Source organism: Apus apus, chromosome 2 (genome assembly GCF_020740795.1).
Source record: "Apus apus isolate bApuApu2 chromosome 2, bApuApu2.pri.cur, whole genome shotgun sequence".
In the NCBI taxonomy this organism is placed as follows: Eukaryota; Metazoa; Chordata; class Aves; order Apodiformes; family Apodidae; genus Apus; species Apus apus.
Window position 1 is genome coordinate 124,007,674 of NC_067283.1, and position 19,851 is coordinate 124,027,524.

A 19,851-nucleotide genomic window follows, 5' to 3' on the forward strand; every position below is an offset into this window, starting at 1 on the left:
CTTGTAGAGTTCTGCTTTAACTATCAAATACATTGTTATCCTGATTTCTGTGGATTTATTACCCTTGCAGAAAGATCATGGTCCATCTTAGAGTCATGGACTTGTCATGGTTGGAAAGAACCTCTGAGATCACACAGTCCAACCCTCAACACACAAAAACCCCAGAAAAACACAGCAGAGATGTCACTTAAGATTAAAAAGCATGAAAACTCCTGCAGAAAGCCATTTGCTGCTGTAGCTTCACACTCCCACTGTCCACATGAAGCAGATCTTCATTTTATATCAATAATATTCTTGTTTTCATCAGGTGGTATAGATTTTAAGATGTAAGAATGGCTTTAGGTAGGCTGGATAGAAATGAGGACAACAGAGAAAAATTACATTTCAAATGTATGCATACAATTTCACTGAAGTGATAGAACTATACATGCAGTTGGTGGCATCTTTTTGTCCTGACAAGAGCATCTGTGCCATTTGTGACAATTTCACTTCTTTTATCTCTTTACTGATGTGTGCTTTTATCTCAGTTCTAGAATGGGGTGGATGAGGGGTGGCTTGTGACTGGTGTGATCTCTGAGCACATTTCTAAGACTTGCTCAGACTCTGACTTTTGAGATTAAAATTTATTACATACATATAGAATCATAGAAACAGATTCACCCAAGACTCTTTTTGGTGACTTGATGGCTTCCTAGTTGCATGAGGGACTCCTTACTCCTTACTACTTCTTAGGAAGATTTGTGACTGAAGATGGAGTGGGAACTGGGGTTTACTCTGTCTAAATTACCCTAACCTGCTGCAAATACCATGTGATGCTTAGAGTTTCCTTTAACACTATGATCAGAAGCTATGAGAATTACTATGTCTCTTCAGGGTTGTAGCTGCACACCAGTTAAGTGATAGACTGCATTATTTCAGCTCAAACCTGGTGCAGTAAAATTTTTAAAGTAATACTTCAAACTAGTACTTTGGTGTAGGAACATTTTCCTTCATTCTGTAGGATGCTGCTGCTGCAGAAGTTTGCTGTTACACCCAGATGAGCTAATACTGGTGCACCTCTTGGCATCTTCCTGTCTTTGTCTTGCTCTAACAACCAGATGGGATAGACAGCTGATACAAGTTTTCAAAGAAAGCTCCCATCTTAATGATGCTCAGCTTATAGTCATGTAAACAAGGCATTTGAAGATCATTCTGTAGCACTGTATTCCCAGCAGGACAAATCACACCTGAAGTGGTGCTTTAAAGTACAGTGAGTAGAGAGAAATAAGGACATAAGTTTTTTTCTTGACAAGTGTCAGTTGTGTTCCTGTCTGATGATTAGATACTTTGACAACACAGGAGCTGGATGCTTCCTTGCTACAGATGTCTGGATGACTAGTTCAGGCCTCATCATCTGTGTTCCATCAGAAGAATGGTTCCTTAAGGGTGTACATGTGTTCTGGGTAAACCAAAGCTCAGAAGGTGTAAGATAACTTTTTCCTCTCTGAAGAAAAAAATCTCTCGCATTTGCCCCACGGCAAGTATTTATGCACAGGCAATTACTGCAATATAACTTGTACATCAGAAGCGTGCTTGCAACTGGGTTTACCTTGTGGTATCTTACTCCTGAGCTTATGCTTTGAGAGTCTGTCTGTGTAGTTCCCAAGTAAATGTCTACACAAACAGTTTTTTAGAGCCAGGCTCTTCCCAGTGGTGCCCAGTGACAGGACCAGAGGAAATGGGCACAAAATGAAACACAGAAATTTCCCTCTGAAGATCAGGAAGCACTTTCTCACTGTTCTGGGTGACCAAGCCCTGGCATATGTTGCACAGGGAGGTTATGAAGTCTCCATGGAGATATTCAAAAGCTGTCTGGACGCAGTCCTGAGCAACAGGCTGTGGATGACCCTGCTTGAGCAGGGAGATTGGATGAGATGACTAACCTCCAGAGGTCCCTTCCTACCTCAGCCATTCTGTGATTGGCTCCTGACTAGTAGGCATACTATGAAACTGAATTAGCATCTCTTAAAAGCTTGACCACGTAGGAATGAAATATAGAGTAATCCGAATTCACATGTCCTGTACCAGCCTCCTAGATGAACAGTCCTAATGGATAGTCAATCCTGGATTAGTCTCATTAACTTTTCATAGCTAAATAAGAGCCTGTAAATCTGGACTTTTGCTCCTATTATAACTGAGGTGTCTGGAGGGAAAAACTTATCTGTAAAATCTGTGGTGTTCTCAAAGTGACTCTCCCTTCTTTTCCATTCTCTGGTCTTTAAAAGCAGTCTAGGGTGGGCAGGTTTCTAAATTGGGTGTACACATTAGGTAATTGGAGTGAGATGAGACAAGTCTGGGCTTTGAGTATCTTTGCTTTTGGTCCTAGTGGTTTCCTGTACCATGTACTTGGTTATTTTATGTATTAAAGCAATTGCAGCTTGGAGGACCTAAGCTAGATGCCCAATATAGTACAAATCATTCTTTCCCCCACACCCTGTTAGACCTGTTCGGATGGTAGAGTTAACACACAATAAGTGTGTACTTTAGCTTACATCGTAATGATGTGTGCAGAAGATCTCTAAGTGAGGTAGGCTTATCAGGAACAATACCCTTTTGCTTCATAACAAATAAATAATTGTGCAGCAAGCATTATTCTTTACATTAAAACACCGTTGTAGTCTGTCATAACTTTTGTGTGCAGACAGGCACTGGTGAGCCTTGTCTTCAGAAGCAACCTGGGAAAATTCAGAGGAAGCAAAGCTGTGTAGTGAAGGCATGTAAACTGAAGGATTAAGTTATGGACCACTACGGTTCTAAAAGTGTGCATCTTGTGCAATAAATGCATTAAGCTCTGGATTTGATTACTAATTTTTCTACATGTCTTTGAGTAGATGAGTCCTAAGCATTTGTTCAACAAAACCAGATGATATAAAGCAAATAGTAATCTGGTAAGTATTCAGCCTCAGAGTCTGTTTCTGTGCACTTATGTTTTAAACCCAGGTTTTCCAAGTACAGAACCTTAGGGGCTTTGCTCAGTTTTCCATTACTGCTGAGTTCATACCCTGTGAACAGGAACTAACACTGTCCATCACAGAGATAAGGTCTTCTCACAGCCCCTGAAATGAGGCTAGACAGAACCAGTGGATGAGGGCACCTGATTTAAGGCTTACTTTGACATGAAGCTCCTAACCCTAAATTCCAGGTGTTAAGTCACACAGCTGCTCCCCTCCCCTGCAAAAAGCAGCTGGGAAGTCTAGTGACAGTCCCTGACAAAGTTAGAAATGTAGTTTCATTAAAGCAAAAAAACTGATACCCTTATTAGCTGGTCATGTTTCAGTCTGGCCATTAAATGCTGATCTATGTAATGACAGAAAGTATGACTTCATCATGCCATCAAAGAAACAAATAAATTCATATTAATTTCATTTAAACATAATTTAGCAGGACAACCCAAATATTTTAAAATAACTTTAGAAGTAACATTCCAGCTGACATGCTTATCTATCTGCTTAATACTGACAATACACAAACAATTAATTTCTTCCACCAAAAAAAAAACCACACAGCTTTTGAGCTAAATGATGAATGTGCAGAAGTCAGGATCAAGTGTTTGTGTGTGTGTATAAGTTAAATTGGCAGGATGTTTACTCTCCTTTTCCTAAACAGGGCGATTGTAGCTCTTAGCCAAGGAGCTGCAATGTGTTTTGAAAAAAATGAAACACATCCTTGTTGGTGCAGGCTGACCAAACTGCCTTCAAAATATTAGCCTATTCTGACTGAGAATGTTTCTGCAAACTGTGTCAGTGTCTAAAGTACTGGGATGACTGGAGCCTTTCTTTCCTAATTCAATTATTGATAAAAGCTGCTGTGGTAGTGAGCTGTAGGGAATAGCTGAGCCATTAGGAAAGACAGTAGCTGTACCCAGGGACAGGGTTTTAGCAGAAGGGGGAAAAGCAGGGTGCTAAGGTGACTCTAGGGTTCTCCCCCTCCATACCCTGTGCTAACAGCTTATGTTGCAGAGTGTGTGCATGCCCAACGTCCCACTCGTGCTGACACCCAGACTTCTCATCACAGCTGCTGGCAGCCATCGTCCTGAGCTCCTCTATCAATCCTTGTCTACACACATCCCTGCTTAAAAGTTATTATGGAATAACTAAGCTTAAGCATGTGCCTGTGTTTGTGCAGATGAGTGTGTACCCTTGTGTTCTCATCAAGCATAAACTGTTCCAGCCTACCTAAAACAAGAACAATGCTCCAGAGATGTTCTGTGCACAGGAACTTACTCTGGACTAGCCAGTGACTTTTGAGTGCCTGTCATACTCTCATCTACATCAGCTGTCACATCTAAACAAGCTCTTAGTAGATAATCACAAACTTTGATTGGGACATGTCCACTTAAGCTATGGGTAAGCAAATTTAGCTTAAACCTGTTCCATTTTCTTAACAGGAAAGAACATTTTGATCCACTGTTTGGAACAAACCTTACTCGATACAACTTAGGTCTTTACATACGTCAGTAGTTAATAGGCAGGCGGAAACGTGCCAGGGTGATTAGGATATTCGGTTTTCTTGTGACACCAAGAGCCAGGAATATTGACCTTTCCAGCTGTTTTACAAAGGAGCTCCTGCCTAGTTAAACCTCTGGCATGTAGGATAAGGAGTTTCATGTCAACAGCAGCATCAGAGGAGAGGGTGAAATTAACGTCTCCCAAGTATCCCCAAATCAAGCTAGTCTCAGTGCTCATCATTTTACGGGTGTCTGCACAGAGGTTTCATCCCCAGTTCTTGTCTTGTTACTCCTGCCAGTTCAACCTCACTTCTGGTAGCAACAGTGGGAGCCCTGATGCAGATGCAGCTCCAAGGGACCGGTGTTTCCTCAAGGCCTCCACTTTCCCAGGGCTCGCCTGTGAACTGCAATGCTTGACATGCTGAGGGTTGCCAGCTTCTTGTCCAGCAAGTGCTCACAGTGGTGGGAAATAAGTGTGGGGCAGATGAGACCAAGGCTTCCAGTGGAGGGATCATAAACTAGAACAGTCCAGTAAAAACATTGATACATGGATTGTCTCATCTCTTTCTTGTATCTACAATCCAAACAACCTGATAAGAAATACAAGCTTTTCTCTGCTTGCAGGGACTTGAAATAACAATAATTTAAACACTTGCTCTCTATATTTTAATTCTGAACTTACAGAAGTGACCACTTCTCTGGTTGTTTAACTAACAGTTTTGACATTTAAAAATAACGTGGCTCACATAATATATCATCTGTTAGCATGTGCAAAATAAGGCTCTTTGTTCATCCCAGGGCTAAACTGGGAGTTTCTGAGGAATGCTAAGGTTGTTCTGAAAATGCAGGGTGTTCAAGCGATAGTTCAGTCTATTCTAGCTTTCTTTCAGGTCTTTATTTTGTGTAGCAAATGAGAACAAATGGAGCAATCAGAAGATGTGTAAGTGTCCTTGCTAGACAGAGGAACAAACTAATCTCTCTGCAGTAGTGCCGGGTCTATGAAGAGGTCATAAGCTTTGGGAGTAAGCTTTTAAAAATAATTTGAGCTATATTTTAATATGGAAACCTTATTTATAGGCAGAGTGCTTCTGAGCCACAGCTGCTGGTGAGATGGTGTTTTCTCAAGGAAATAACTAATTTCTCCTTTACTGAAAGAAAACAGTAGGAACTTTCACCAAGCCACTGTCCAGTTCAGGTTGGAGCTGGGACCGGGACAAGGACTGGCAGAAAATTTGTGCCCAGGTTCTCCATTCCTGGAAAAAGACACACCATTTTAGCTGAAAATAACAAATACAATAGACTTGGAGACAAGTGCTCCCAGAGTCTCAATTAAAGAGCTTTTAACTTTCTCTGGCTTTTTGGTATTATAAGTATGCAGTCTCCTATGAAGGTTCTCCTCCAAAGACCTAGAGCATGTAATAAAAATGATCAGGTCAGCCAAGCCAGCCCCTTTTTACTGAAGGGGCAAAATTGCACATGAAATTCCATTACCTTTGAGCTTGTGGGACCCAAGTTTCTTGTCTTCTCAAAAAATGCCTATTTTCATTTTTGCCTTTGTCCTGATGTCTGAACGGTCAGATGTGGAGATGCTGTCAGTGTTCCTAGGATCCACCTTGGGAAGTCAAGCCTTTGTTACTAAATATTTGGAATCGAACCTAAAATTATTCTCTCACTGGGGACTCATAACACAATCTGCTGCCTTGAAAATTCTTACACAAAACAGCTTGTGGGACCAGGATGGCTGGGAAGTGGAGAAACTAATACAGCAGTCTGGGCCAGAGGGAGCAAGGCAAAGCAAAAGCTAAAGCCCCACTGGGAAATTCATTAACCGCAGCTCCTACAGCTGCTGTAACTTCCTGTTCTGTCACTGTCTGGAGTTTTTCCTTGTGTCCCACTCCCTGAAGACAATTCCAGTGTCATGGTCAGGACTCTGAGGTTTCTCACCTGTTGAGGTGCTGCATCCTTGCCTCCTCTCCCTGCCGGGGGAGACAAGTCTGACCCCAGGTGGGAGAGGAACCGAAACACATGGGCAATGTGAGAGCTGCCCATCTGCTGTGTCATTCTCATGAGGGCAAAAGGGAAGTTATTCACGATCATCTTCGTACTTTTTCTTTTGCTCCTCTCCCAGCCTGTATGGAGAATTTTCAATTGCCCACAATGAAAAGGAGAGATAGTTACCCCTTGCAGTCTGGCCCACACAGACCAGTGACTTTTCTAGCCCAAACTTCTGGTGTAGCTCCAAGGCTGGAGAAGTTGCCTTATGAGCCATAGTACAGCATTGTCCACCTACAGCCCTATGAAAGCATCTCAAGCCCCAGAATAATGAAACATCAGGCCATAGGCAGATGCCATTGGACCTGGCATTTCACCTGGCAGAAAAAGAGTGTGTGAAAATGCAATGTGTGTGAACAGGAGGTTGCATGGATGGTCAGGAATCTCTGACGTCTCAGCTGGAGTCATTTCTGCAGGTAGCTGAAGTGCCGCTGTGGGAAGTCGTTTTCTGTCAAACACCTTTTACTTCACCCCAGATAGGGACCAGTTGCACATGCAGCTTTTCCAAACAGAAAGCCACTGCACATGGAAGAACCTCACCCCTTAAAAAGAACAAAGCAATGCATTGGTTGCTGAAACCTGGAGACAAGCACTTCCCAGCCTTGTCAGTACCCTTGTCTCTGAAGACCATGTCGTGCCCACCAGTGCTAACAATCTCATGCAGCGATACCCTCAGGAACGGCTCCAGATCAAGGCAAGTCATTCCACATGGCAACCATGGTTTAATGGCTTACTTTTCAAGAATCAAGGTTGTTAGGCCAGATCTGTCACTTGAAGCCATCCAGACAGGCTCCCATTAAATTAGTAGGCTTCGCTGGGAGGTTGAAAATTTCTCTGTTGAAACAGCCACTGCTTGTGTGCCAGCAGCAGCAGAATAAAACTGAAAAAAATTACCTTTTACTCCATAAATAATGGTCTTCTTATTAGATGGCCTGGCAGTAGTTTGGGCCAGACAAACTTGCTGACTATCTACCTGGTGTCCTGTAAAAGGGTCCTACTGTTGTACGGCTTTGCCTCTCCTGTGCTGAAGTCCCCTGCTCACAGTAACCCAGCCATGAGCTTAGGCAGCTGCTGCAGCTCCTCAGCTGAGTCCAAGTGCTGAAGAAGGGCAAGTGAGAAACGAAGTGGAAGAAAGCATAAAGCAGGACAACTTCCTCAAAAAGCACTGTGTAGTGGTACTGTGTCTCCAGGCTCTGCCTGCTTTGTGTCTGAGTGTTTCACTGTGCTGTTCAGGCTACACATTCCTGGTAAAAATCATTGTTCGGATCTCAGACATTATGGAAAAAAATGGTTTGCATGTTGTCTTAACTACTGGATTGTCTTGCTTCTTTGCAAATCCTTGCTGCATTCATACCTCTGCCTACTTTCCAAATAGTCATACAGTGTTAGATCAAACCACAGATTTTCAGCCTGGTCCAAGTCCTTGAGTTTGCAGTTTGCCTCACTTGGACACTTCATTTAACTACTAGATCTGCTTCACAGTTCAGATCTGTAGCTGTCTAAGTAGTGAGTGTGGTTGCAAAGAACAGTGGTTATTAGCAAACACATACACTAGGCAAACTGGCATTTGAAAACAAAGCTTAAACACAGAGAAACAGAATTTTATAGCTGTCTACCATGCATGAAAAGCTGATCCAGCACAGGAAAACAGCCCCTTAGTTCTTAAATCTGTATTTTGAACTGACTTTCAACCAGGTGTTTCCACTTTAATTTGATCCCAGGCATTCCTAGAGGTGATGTAAGATCCAGATCCACAAGGTAATAATGAAGTCAAGAGTTGAAAAATTATCAAGGCCTAATCTGGCAATTTAGTCCCTTGTAAATCATTTGGTTAGTTATTGCAGGGCCATTCTTACCAACCAAGTTCTCTAGAGACTTAGCATTAACTTCGCCACCTGTTTGACTGTCAAAGAGATAAATTTCCTTGAAGGGAATCCTCCACTCCTGACTTTATTTATGACTGGGGGGAAGAGGATGGATTGACTGGGAAACTTCAGCAGCAAAGCTCTGCATATGCTGAATCAGGGACTGGTGCAATTCATTTAATCTGTTTGATATTACGCAGAAGGTCCCAAAATGAAACATATAGGATTAAGAAATTCTTCTGGTTTGTTTGCTGAATGGAAAGCTCAAATGAAATGTAGTCAATTGCTGCTTTTTCTTCTTCTTTTTGCTAGTGGGGTTTTTTTAAGCAATCAGACTCAAAAGTCAAAAGATCACATTGGAGCTATTGTGTAACATAATACTGCATGTCTTTCAGAACACCTGTGCACTCAGTGTCCCAATGGCTAACAGTGTATCAATGAGTTTGAAAAAGCTCCTCTACTGGGAGATAAACAGAAAAACAGGATAATAAAACCAGCTCAATGAGATGGATCCTTCAGCTAACTGCCTGGGTTACAGGAACAAACCATGTGATAACTTGTAAGCTCTAAGCTCTATTACTGAACTGAGCAGCTTGTTCCTTGAATCAAAGATGAAGCAAAATACTTTCACAAGCTCAAGCTTGAGACTTTTACACAAAGCATAAGCTCATATTGCTACTTCAGGGTTTTTTTCTGAGTTTTTGTTTTGTTTTGTTCCCTTTTAGTAAAGTCCTTTGAAACAGCTGAAACCTGAGTGTACTAGAAGTAAGGAATGAAAAAGAGATTTTAGGTTTTTAATCAGTTCTTTCCTGCACACACCAGTTGCTTCTGACAATATTTTATCGAGTTTCTTCAGTTTGAAATTAACTTGCAGTGTATAGTGTATTTGCAGCTTATAGCGTGGGTTTGTAGAGAGGTACTAGGCATAAGAACACATAGGCACTCCACAAAGCTCTCAGCCTTGCCTCCTCTCATTCTGTCCCCTAAATCTGCATCCAAACCACACGTTTTATTCTGTGCAAAATCTTACCATGTGGGGAGCAATTTTCTACTGCTTGCAGCAGTTTTGTATTTATTTGTCTTAAGTGGTACTGTAGTAAACCCAGCCAATTGATGCTGCTTCTGCTGAAAGGCAAGAAATCATCTTCCATGGCTTCTCTACCCCATCAGTGCTCCCAACCACACAAAGCAACTAGTGTAAAGAAGTCTTTTATCTGAATTTACACAGAGTGTCTCATTTCCTAGGCTTTTAAGAGGCACTTGTTTTGTTATTCTGTAATCTTGGACATGGCTGGCACCAGTGGAGGGGAGGCTGTGCCTCCATTGGCACGAGGGCAGAAAGCTCCTTGTTCCTCTAGGCTGTTGTACCTGCCAATTGAGAGGGAACAACCAACAAGCTGCCCTTTATCATCAGGGTGTTTTTTTTTTAAGTTTTGTGAGAAGGTGTGGGGTTGGGGGAGGTGACATCCTTTCAGCCTAGAAAAATATCTGTATTGAGAGATGCAAACTAAGAAACAGATCAGTGGAGAGGAACTGGCAGAACTCTGGAAGACTGTGAGCAAAGCTGGGAATGTAAATGCATCTTAAGGAACTGGACAAAGTAAGACTATACTGAGTTAAGGGAATACTCAGGATTTGATTCAGATAGATTTCTCTTCCAACTGTGAATCTTGCATGCTCTTTATGTTCAGCTGTACAGCGGGCAATGCTAGGATCATGGTCTTCAGCACTGCTCCCCTGCTCCCTGGTGGGAAATGGGGAACCAGAGCCAAAGCCCTCAAGCACTTTTGAGGGCACTAGAAATGTCTCCAGGTAGACGGAAACCTTTCTAGGCTCCCTGGGAACACAGGGTCAATCAAACTGTCAGTGAGAATAGGCTCAATATCCTTTCTAACACCCTCTGGCATTTCTGGAAAAGACCGACAATCTTTCAGGTCCAGAATCCCAGCAGTCCACAGCCCAAAAGACCCTGGGCTGTTTAGAAACCATTCACCCAGTTAAATTCATTACATTACTTTTGATTATATTAATGTTAGCCTTTTTTTGACCCAAACTTTAGCCAAATCTGTGGAGCTGCAGGTGTTGCACGGGAAACCGAAGATGGAGTCAGCTGTCTCTCTGAGGCGATCCTGTTTACTTACAAAAAAATTCAGAAACTATGCTTTCCCTGGAGGTCTCAAGCTGCAGGTGACAGTCCTTTTGCTCCATCTCACATCACTGTCAGCCAGACCTCTGCTTGGGATACTAGCTTTCCCCAAGTCTTTCTCAGAATCACATTTCTGGACAAATTTAGCAATGCAGACATTGCCCAGGCAACATAGAAAGGGACATGACACCACAGCCTGATTTTGGGGAGCCTTGGTACTGCATTTTTTAAACTGGCTTGTCTTTGACTTGAAAAAAAAAAAAATACAGAAAGAGAGCCTAGAATTTGGTTTTGTTTCAGACTTGTTCCAGAATGTTTAGGTGTGGAGCCATGGTCCTGTCCGTGCTGCTTTGCTGGCCCTAGGACCTGGCTTGCTTCCAGCCCAGCTTCAGCCCAGCAAACCTTGTGAAGGCTGCATGGTGGGAAAGGCCCTCTGGCATCTAGGGGTAGCACAGCTTTGGCTACTGCTTCCTTCTTCAGTCAAAACTTTTCAGGTTGGTTCTCTAGAAGAAGGATCCACCCTTTGTCAGGGACCCAGTTTTCTTCTTTCTCTTTTAGCCTACAGGCTAAATGAACACTCAAAGCAAGCTTGGAGGGAAAAAGTGCATCTTGATGCCCCACTGATAAAACAGCTGTGGAGAGCAGCTTACAGTTTTAATTTCTTGCTTTTTGCCAAAGTTAGGACAACAAGACCTGTAAGCCTTTTCCTACCTGAGACAGGAGATCTTCTGATTTCAAAATGCTGAGCACCTCTAGCAACCAGATCATAGAATCATAGAATGGTTGGGGTTGGAATGGACCTTAAAGATCATCTAGTTTCAACCCCCTTGCCATGGGCAGGAATACCTCCCACCAGACCAGGTTGCTCAAAGCCCTGTCCAACCTGACCTTGAACATTTACAGGGATGGGGCAACCACAACTCATCTGGGAAATCTGTTCCACTGTCTCACCACCCTCACAGGAAAGAATTTCCTCCTGATAACTATCTAAATTGACTCTCTTTCAGTTTGAAACCATTACCCCTCATCCTATCACTACAAGCCCTTGTAAAAGTCCTTCCCTAGGTTTTCTGTAGGCTCCTTCAGGTACTGAAAGGCCACTGTAAGGTCTCCCTTGAGCCTTCTTTTGTCTAGGCTGAACAACCCCTAGCCTCTCAGCCTGTCTTCATAGGAGAAATGCTTTAGGTGTCCACAGCTCCCTGACGAACGGCTGCTGCACATCAGCCCCACTCACTGCACATGTGCAGTCAGGTCTGCATTCTCATCTCTTGCCTTTCTATGTCCTTCCTTTGCCTTAATCTACAGACTGAGGCTGTATCCTCTACTGACCTAGACAGATGGCAGAAGAAGCGTGTGGGACACCTACTGTTCAAAGGTGTATTTGTGTACATGCAAAATAATTGCATGTTCTACAGTCAATTTCCCTCCACCATGATGTGCCACAGTCTTCAGTGAGAACTACGCTTTGCTAGGAGAGCTGGGAGACAGCTCTGGCTTTTGTGGACCAGGAGCTTAGGAGTAGGGTGGAAAAACAGGGTAAGAAAGGTGAGGGATTGTGATCTGATCATCACTTTGGATGACAAGACTTGGCTGGTGAAGGTGACAGGGACTTGGGAGGACAGGGAGGGCAGAAGGAACTGATAAGGGCAAGAACAGGGTGAATGGGGATTGCCCCAAAGTGGAAGCCATCTCCCTGTACATAAGTGTAAGAGAAGTAAATGGGTTTGTGTAAGCAATTTATTCTGGCATTTCATAAGTATTGAGTACTTGGACCACTTAACTGCAATATTTTTCACTGTGTTGATAAGAACATATACATGTTTAAGGTATATTAAAAACAAAAACAAAACAAAACAAAAACAGCCAGGTGCTTCCAAAATAACATTGATCTCATAGAAAACTGATTAATCCTTTCTCAATCCCTCTTTCTAAGTGTTACATTTTGAAAAATGAGCAATAAATTCTGTAAGAGATAAAGCTGAAAAAGAAAGAGCCAGTGTAATCAGGGCAGCAATTTGGGTTTTAAGTCCCACTGGCTGTTCTTCAAATATAGCCCTGAAGAGAGAAGAGTTTTTGTGTTCAAAGATATGAAATAAGGCCATGTGAGTCTGAACTCTGAGTTTTCCGGCTTGTGTCAGACTAAGTCATTATAAAAATGTGTTATAGGGGTGTGGGTACATATAATTCATGCCATTCAGCTATCTGGGATAAACTTTTGTGTTGTTCCTGTAGGAAATTAAGAAAAGAGCTTGGAAGAAAAAAGCCTGGAGAAGTAAATCTTCCATTATAACTTGAATGCACACTCTTAAATATGAGAAAAGGAGCAAATTGGCCATTAATTTTCCAAACATGAGAGTTCAAGATTATTTACTGGCAATTTCGTGTCCACACATGCACACACATACACAGTTGCTTGTATCTAGCTTTACAAGAAATCTCGGAAAATATCCCAGCCTGCTTTACAGAATTACAGTAAGAAGAATGTGACACCCTTTGCCATTATGTTTGCTGCCAGTGATTCAGGCGGGGGTGGTGGGGGAAGGGGAAAGCTTTTGGCAGAACAGCTCAAGGTCCCCCTACACTTGAACTTTGAATAAGCACTGACTATATCTTCAGGAGAACTGTGGGTGTTAGAACAGGACAGTGAGATAGAGTGAGAGTAAAAATACCTCAGCAGGGGGTTTCCTTTGGCTTTGTGGAAAATGATGCAAAACCATTTGTGAGTTCCTTGTAATGGGAGTGAAAAAGGATGCAGGATTTATTCTTTTTTGATTAAGGCAGACAGTGGTTTTGTGAGGTCATCATTCTTAGTCACCGCTATCTCACAGCAGCTGAGCAGCTTTTCTGTCTTCACCTGGCTGCATTGCTCATCCAGTGCCCTGGGAGACTTTCCTCCTAACCAGGTTTGAGAGGGCTGTTTGGACGAGAGGAGCTTTTAAAAACAAAGTGTACTTCCTTGTGACTAATTCTTTTCTGATTTTTTTTGGTGATGCAGAGCAATTTCCAGACAAAAGTGTGGCTGATACTGCATCTATCAATTGTTCCACAGACTTGCCCATTCATCTTTGTCCTGGAGGAATGGGTCAAGAAGTGTCTGAGAGTGTTGGAGCCTTTTCCATCATCCTCATGTGCAGAATGACCGGAAATGGAGGGCTAAAGGGCAGTGTGACCCTGGCGCAATTCCAGGATCCCAAACCTCCTAGGGTGCTCCGCATTCACCGCTCCCCCTCAACCCTGAGGGGTTTTGCTGGGGGAAGAGCTCCCTTCTCAGTCTACTCATCCCCACAGTGAGGGGCTCCACTGTAACTTTTGCCCCCAACCAAGGCTTTGGGAGGAGGTAGTGAGGAGCAGAACCACACTTGTTTCCACGCATGCTTAGGGCACTGTGAAGACCCCATTATCACAGTCCCCCACACGTTTGAAATTAGGGATGAGGCACACCAGGGCAGAAGAAGAAACATTCAGCATCTCAAAAATCAGAGAGAAAAATATAAACTCGTTTTCCACATGGATTTTGATAAAGATATGAGCATTTTGAGTATATCTCCCTCATGTATTATGGTTAAAATCTATGTTCAACCAACATATATAACCAGCTTCAGACTTACCTTTCACTTCAGTGGTAATTGGATCAGAACTGCAGCTTGCATCTAATAGCTTCCTGACTGCTTATAGTTAAACTGTAACCCTGAAAATATCACTAAATCCTATCAAATTCTTCTCATATTTCCTCTCAAAGCAACTCTGCCCTTATGAGTTGAGAATTACGTACTATGCCTCATGGCAGGTTTTTAAATAACATACCAAAACTCTGTTTGCCACTTGCTAGCCCTAGTAAATTTGATATTTTATTATGTCATCAGCTAAAGTGTGTTGGGCTCCTGTTGTGTGACTTTGGGGATTTGCTGGGGTTTCTATAAAACACAGGCCAGCTGCAACAGTGAAGGCAGTTCAGTTTAATAAGCTAATAAATACATTTAATGACCCTCATTATGTCTCACAGTGATATCTGGTATTAAAGTGCAAGTGTTAGCCTAAGTAAAATGTAAAATAGAAAGTCCCCTGCTGAAATAGTGTGGTCTGTGTGTGCATACGTACATACAGAAATACCCACATATATGCATATAAACCCATTGGAAGTTTCCTGCAAGAGAATGTTGTGGCACTCATTTTTCATTAGTTCTTGAGAGATTTCAACTGTCTTTGCAGCTCAAAAAGAGGAAATAATTTTAAGTTGCAAGACAGTAAGGTAGATAGATTCCCAATAGGAATGTAGACCATAGAACCACAGAATCATTAAGGTTTGAAGAGACCTCCATGATGATCGAGTCCAACCATAATCCAACTACCACAACCACTAAACTACATCCTGGAGCGCCACATCTAAAGGCTTCTTGAACACCTCCAGGGATGTTGACTCCACCACCTCCCTGAGCAGCCCATCCCAATGCCTCACCACTCTTTCAGTAAAGAAATTTTTCCTAATATCCAACCTAAACCTCCCCTGGCGCAACTTAAACTCATTTAATCTCATCTTATTGCTAGTTACTTGGGGGAAGAGACCAACACTGACCTCTCTACAACCTCCCTTCATGTGGTTATAGAGAGCAATAATATCTCCCCTGAGCCTTCTCAACAACCCCAGTCCCTGAGGTACTTGACACTTGGTCTTGTTAAACCTCATCCCATTGACTTCAGCCCATCGATCTAACCTGTCCAGATCTCTCTGCAGTGCCTTCCTACCCTTGAACAGATCAACACTCCAGCTCAATTTAGTGTCATCTGCAAACTCACTGAGGGTGCACTTGATCCCTTCATCCAAGTCATTGATAAAAATATTGAACTGACCTGGCCCCAACACTGAGGCCTGGGGGACACCACTTGTGACCAGCTGCCAGCTGGATTTAACTCCATTTATCACAACTCTTTGGGCCTGGCCATCCAGCCAGTTTTTAATCCACCAAAGAGTCCACCTGTCTATGCCATGGGCTGCTAGTTTCTCAAGGAGAATGCCGTGGGAGACAACGTCAAAAGGCCTTACAAAAGTCCAGGTAGACTACATCCACAGCCTTCCCCTCATCCAATAGGTGGGTCACCTGCTCATAGAAGGAGATCAAGTTGGTCAAGCAGGACCTGCCTTTCGTGAATCCGTGCTGGCTGGGCCTGATCTCACCATTATCCTGCACTTGTGTGAGTGCACTCAAGATGAGCCACTCCATAATCTTGCCTGAGACTGAGGCTCCTTGCTGGCTCACAGACATGCTGCACCCAGCCTGTGCCACTGGTGGGTAGCCAAAATCATGCCCCATGGTTCCCTGTGCTTTCTAAAAGATTGGGGGAGGGGGATCTGAAACCCCCACAGATTTGAGCTGCAGTGCTAAAATTGGTCACCAAGCCCACATGGAGTGTGTGCACCAAGAAGCTTCCCTCTGGGTTGGCAGACAAGAAAACAGAGCAGTCACCTTCATTAACACAACCTGGAGATAACGCAGGAAGTGGAGGCAACAAGTCCCTCTACCCCTATTGTGCTGTGGGCTTTCTGCAGAGGCCATAGATAATCCCCTGGGCCAAGGTCCTGGTGTGATCCTCCAGCCACCTGTGAGACTGCTCTGCTTTGATGCATGGAGAAGGGGCCATCCTAAGGAGGTCCATGGATCAGCTTGCTTAGCCAAATATGTATTTGAGGCAGAAAAAGCCAAGCAGGAGCCACGATCGTGAGGAAAGACAAAAGACTGTGCATGACTGCACAATGTAAATTGGATGCCATGTGAGTCATAGCACACCAGTAGGTACCCATGCCAGATTAAATGAGATGCCTCCAGGACTGGAACTGGCTGAGCTGAGATAGCACAGCCCAAGGTGGACAACATTGCCTTCCACAGATGTCTCTACTGCTCAGACTGCTTCAGGCTCTGGCCAAGCTCAGGCACAGCACCAGGACTGCTGTCAAGAGGGCACAGAGGTTTGACATTTCAGGCTAAGTGGACTCTACAGGAGGCTTTTAAAAATCTCCTCCCTGATGAGGTTCATGTGTTTGGATGGGCAAAATAAAAAGGAGATGCTGTATGTGGAAAAAATGCAAAGCAAGTAATAAAAAATACCAATTTTGTATTAAAAAAAAAAAAGTCTTTGATAAACAATTCAGCACATAGTTGATGAATCAAAACATGCCAATCAGTAGATGATCTGGACTCAAATGTCAGCATGTGCCCTGGGCATAGACATATCTTTTTTACGTACACTATAGATAAACTCATGAATTAACTGGCTAGTATGAATTTGAGCACTACGGAAAGCTGAGGAGAGAGGCTTGAGCTGTTTCTTTTGTCACCAGAATAGCGAGATTAACCTAGAATTCCAAATATGTCCAATCTTTATTTTTAGTTAATATGTTAATCCGCTTAACAAAATCTCCCTCTCTTGCAATGCCCCTCTGCTTTCCTGCTTGCAGGGTAGAAAATTATCTTGATTATAAAAAAATCCTCTCAGGCCTTGTTTTCAGGCATTTTATCATAAACACAGAAACTTCTGTGCTGGTCAGGCAATGTACTAGCACTGTGACTTTCCAAGCCAGGGAGAGTTTCCTGTGAGGGGATGGCAAAGAGTATCCTGTGCCTGCCCACCTGCTCTCTCTGCTTTGGCTCTTCTCAGAGCCTTTGGAAGTGCTGGTGGCAGCTCTGCCTTCATTTGCTCTCCAGGCAAGGCCAGACTTTTCCCTGTGTAGGGACTATTAGATAACTTCCTCACCCAGCCAAGCCCTTTTTTGAAGGCTGTATGCAGCTAATCACGATTCCAGTTAGACCAGCTGCTGTGAAGATGGATGCTCACATCAGATACACCATGGAGTTCTCTGATACTGGCAAGCACAAACCACATTTTTCCTTTGATCAACTACTCTCATGAACAACCTGAGTAATTACAGCTTTCAGAGAGATTTTGAAGCAGGTCAGGGAGGTGTGGAACAGGCTGTAAGAACACTGGACCACAGGGTTTCAGAGCAAAGAGAGTGCTTGGACAGCAGTCTGCAAGCTGGGAGAGCTGGAGACAATGCTGGGACCTGTAACACAAGTTGGTCACCCAGGGCCAGAGAGATTGTCCTCAGAGTTCAATAACACTGTTAGTCACCGCAAAAATATTGGGAAATGTAAATTACAGGGGAACTTCTCATGGGCTAGCTGACTCCCAGAGCATCCCCTCTGAACTGGAGATGGGAACAGTATGCACCATCAGTCTTTGAAGTCATTGACCCACGTTCAGTGACATGGCCTGAGCTCCTGTGTCCCCAGGCAGGGGCAGAGGGTTAGAGTTAACTGTTTCTGACCAGCGCTGCTGTTTTCCTTTGTCTCATCATAGAAGTCAGTGTGGCCATGTGTGGTGACTCATCCTGGGAGATCCCATCCTATTTTTGCTAGAAGATCTTACAGCAGAGAGAAGCAATGAGAAGCACAAGCCTTGGAGGATGACAGCCTCAGAAAGCAACAGAGGAAGAGACCAGTGCATTATCATAGAATGTTTTGGACTGGAAGGCACCTTAAAGATCATCTAGTTCCAACCTACCTGCCATGCGCAGAGACATCTTCCACTGGACCAGGTTGCTCCAAGTCCCATCCAACCTGGCCTTGAACACTTCCAGGGAGATGACATCCACAGCTTCCCTGGACAACCTGGACCAGTGTCTCATCAGCCTGACAAGGAAGAATTTCTTTTTAATATTTAATCTAAATGTACCCTCTTCCAGTTTAAAACCATCCTGTCTTGTTCAATCAGTACATGCACTTTTAAAAAATCCTTCCCCATCTTTCCTGTAGGCACTTTCAAGAAGACCACTATAATGTCCCCCCTGAGCCTTCTCTTCACTCAGACTGTCTTCATTGTAGTATGGTTTAAATCTCAGGGTGGGGTGGAAGTGTAATTTTGTGGGCCCTGCAACAGCAGTAGATATACTGCCTTTGTTGTTAGTTTCCACAGTGATCCTTACTGTAGATGGACATGAATATTTACAAACAGCTTATTTTCTCAATTCCAGATGCCATGTGTATGCCCCCACAGTGCAGCAATAGCATCTGGGGACTGGTGCTGAGACAGTCTGGCTGCTCTTTGACAGAGAGTTGGATGGCTAGTTACACTCCCTGCAATACCTTTGTGATTCATGCTGTTGTGTTCCTTAAACACACTGGCTGCTGCAGCACATGACTGTTATTCTTGCTACTTGGTTTTGTCACCTTGGTATTGTTGCCTTTTCTTTTTTTATCTTTCTTTATTTTTTTTTTTTCCCCCAAGGGTGAGTTTCTCTTCCTAATGGACCACTGCAAGGTAAGGATGGGTGTGGAAGTGGGTTGAAATATGACTTGGTGATGCTAGCATCAGCAGGCTTGCCAGCTCACTGCCTTCTAGAGTGGGTGTTTCAGATTATTTAAGGAATTCTCAAATCAACATAGCCAGATGACTAAACACAGGAGAGCCTGTAATGGCCTTTGAGCCTAGTACTGCTCCAGGGGCCGCGTGCTGGCAACAGGTAAATGCTCTCCATCTCTGGTGGACACAAGAGGATCAATGCAGAGAATTTCCTTTGTGTGCCACAGGAGATTCACTTGCATTTTTCTGAGCAGAAATGTGCTCCTATTGAGTCCCAGGGAACCTGACTTACCTTCAAAGGAGGCGGTTGCATTAAAAGAGATCTGGAAGACCCTGCATCCCAAAATGGCACGGCAAAGCTGCTGTACCCGTTACAGCCTGAGGAGGAAGCAAATGCACGTCAGTGAACTCACCCAGGCTGGCGTGGCATGCCAGGGCCCTTTAGTAGGAAAATCACAAGCTGGCCTCTTGTTCCAAAGAAACTTTGAGAGAATTCTACTGTTCCATGAGTTCATGGGAAAGTGAACCACCCTTTTTTTAAAATAAATTTTCTTGTTTCAGATTGTGATGATGACAGCCCAGAAGTTTGATCCTCTGGCTCCCGCAGACCTCACTAGCTTTACTTTGGCGATAGCTGCTTGTTTGCTTTGACAAAAACAGACTCTTGCTGTGACACTTCCTAATGTTTTGAAACTGAAAGGTGCTTTCCTGAGCACTTTGCAAGACAAAAGTCCTGCACCTGCCAAGAGAGCTGTAACGGAGATGAGAAGGCAGCTGGCTGGGTGGGCAGGAATAAATGGAGGCAGAGCTGGTACTTTTCCATTTAACATTTCAATATTTTCAACTTAAATCAATTTCAGTATATTTGTAGTTTCAGCAGGAAGAAAAAAACATTTATCTAGAAAACCTTTAACTAGCTGTGGTGGTGGGGATAGTGCCACTGTGTG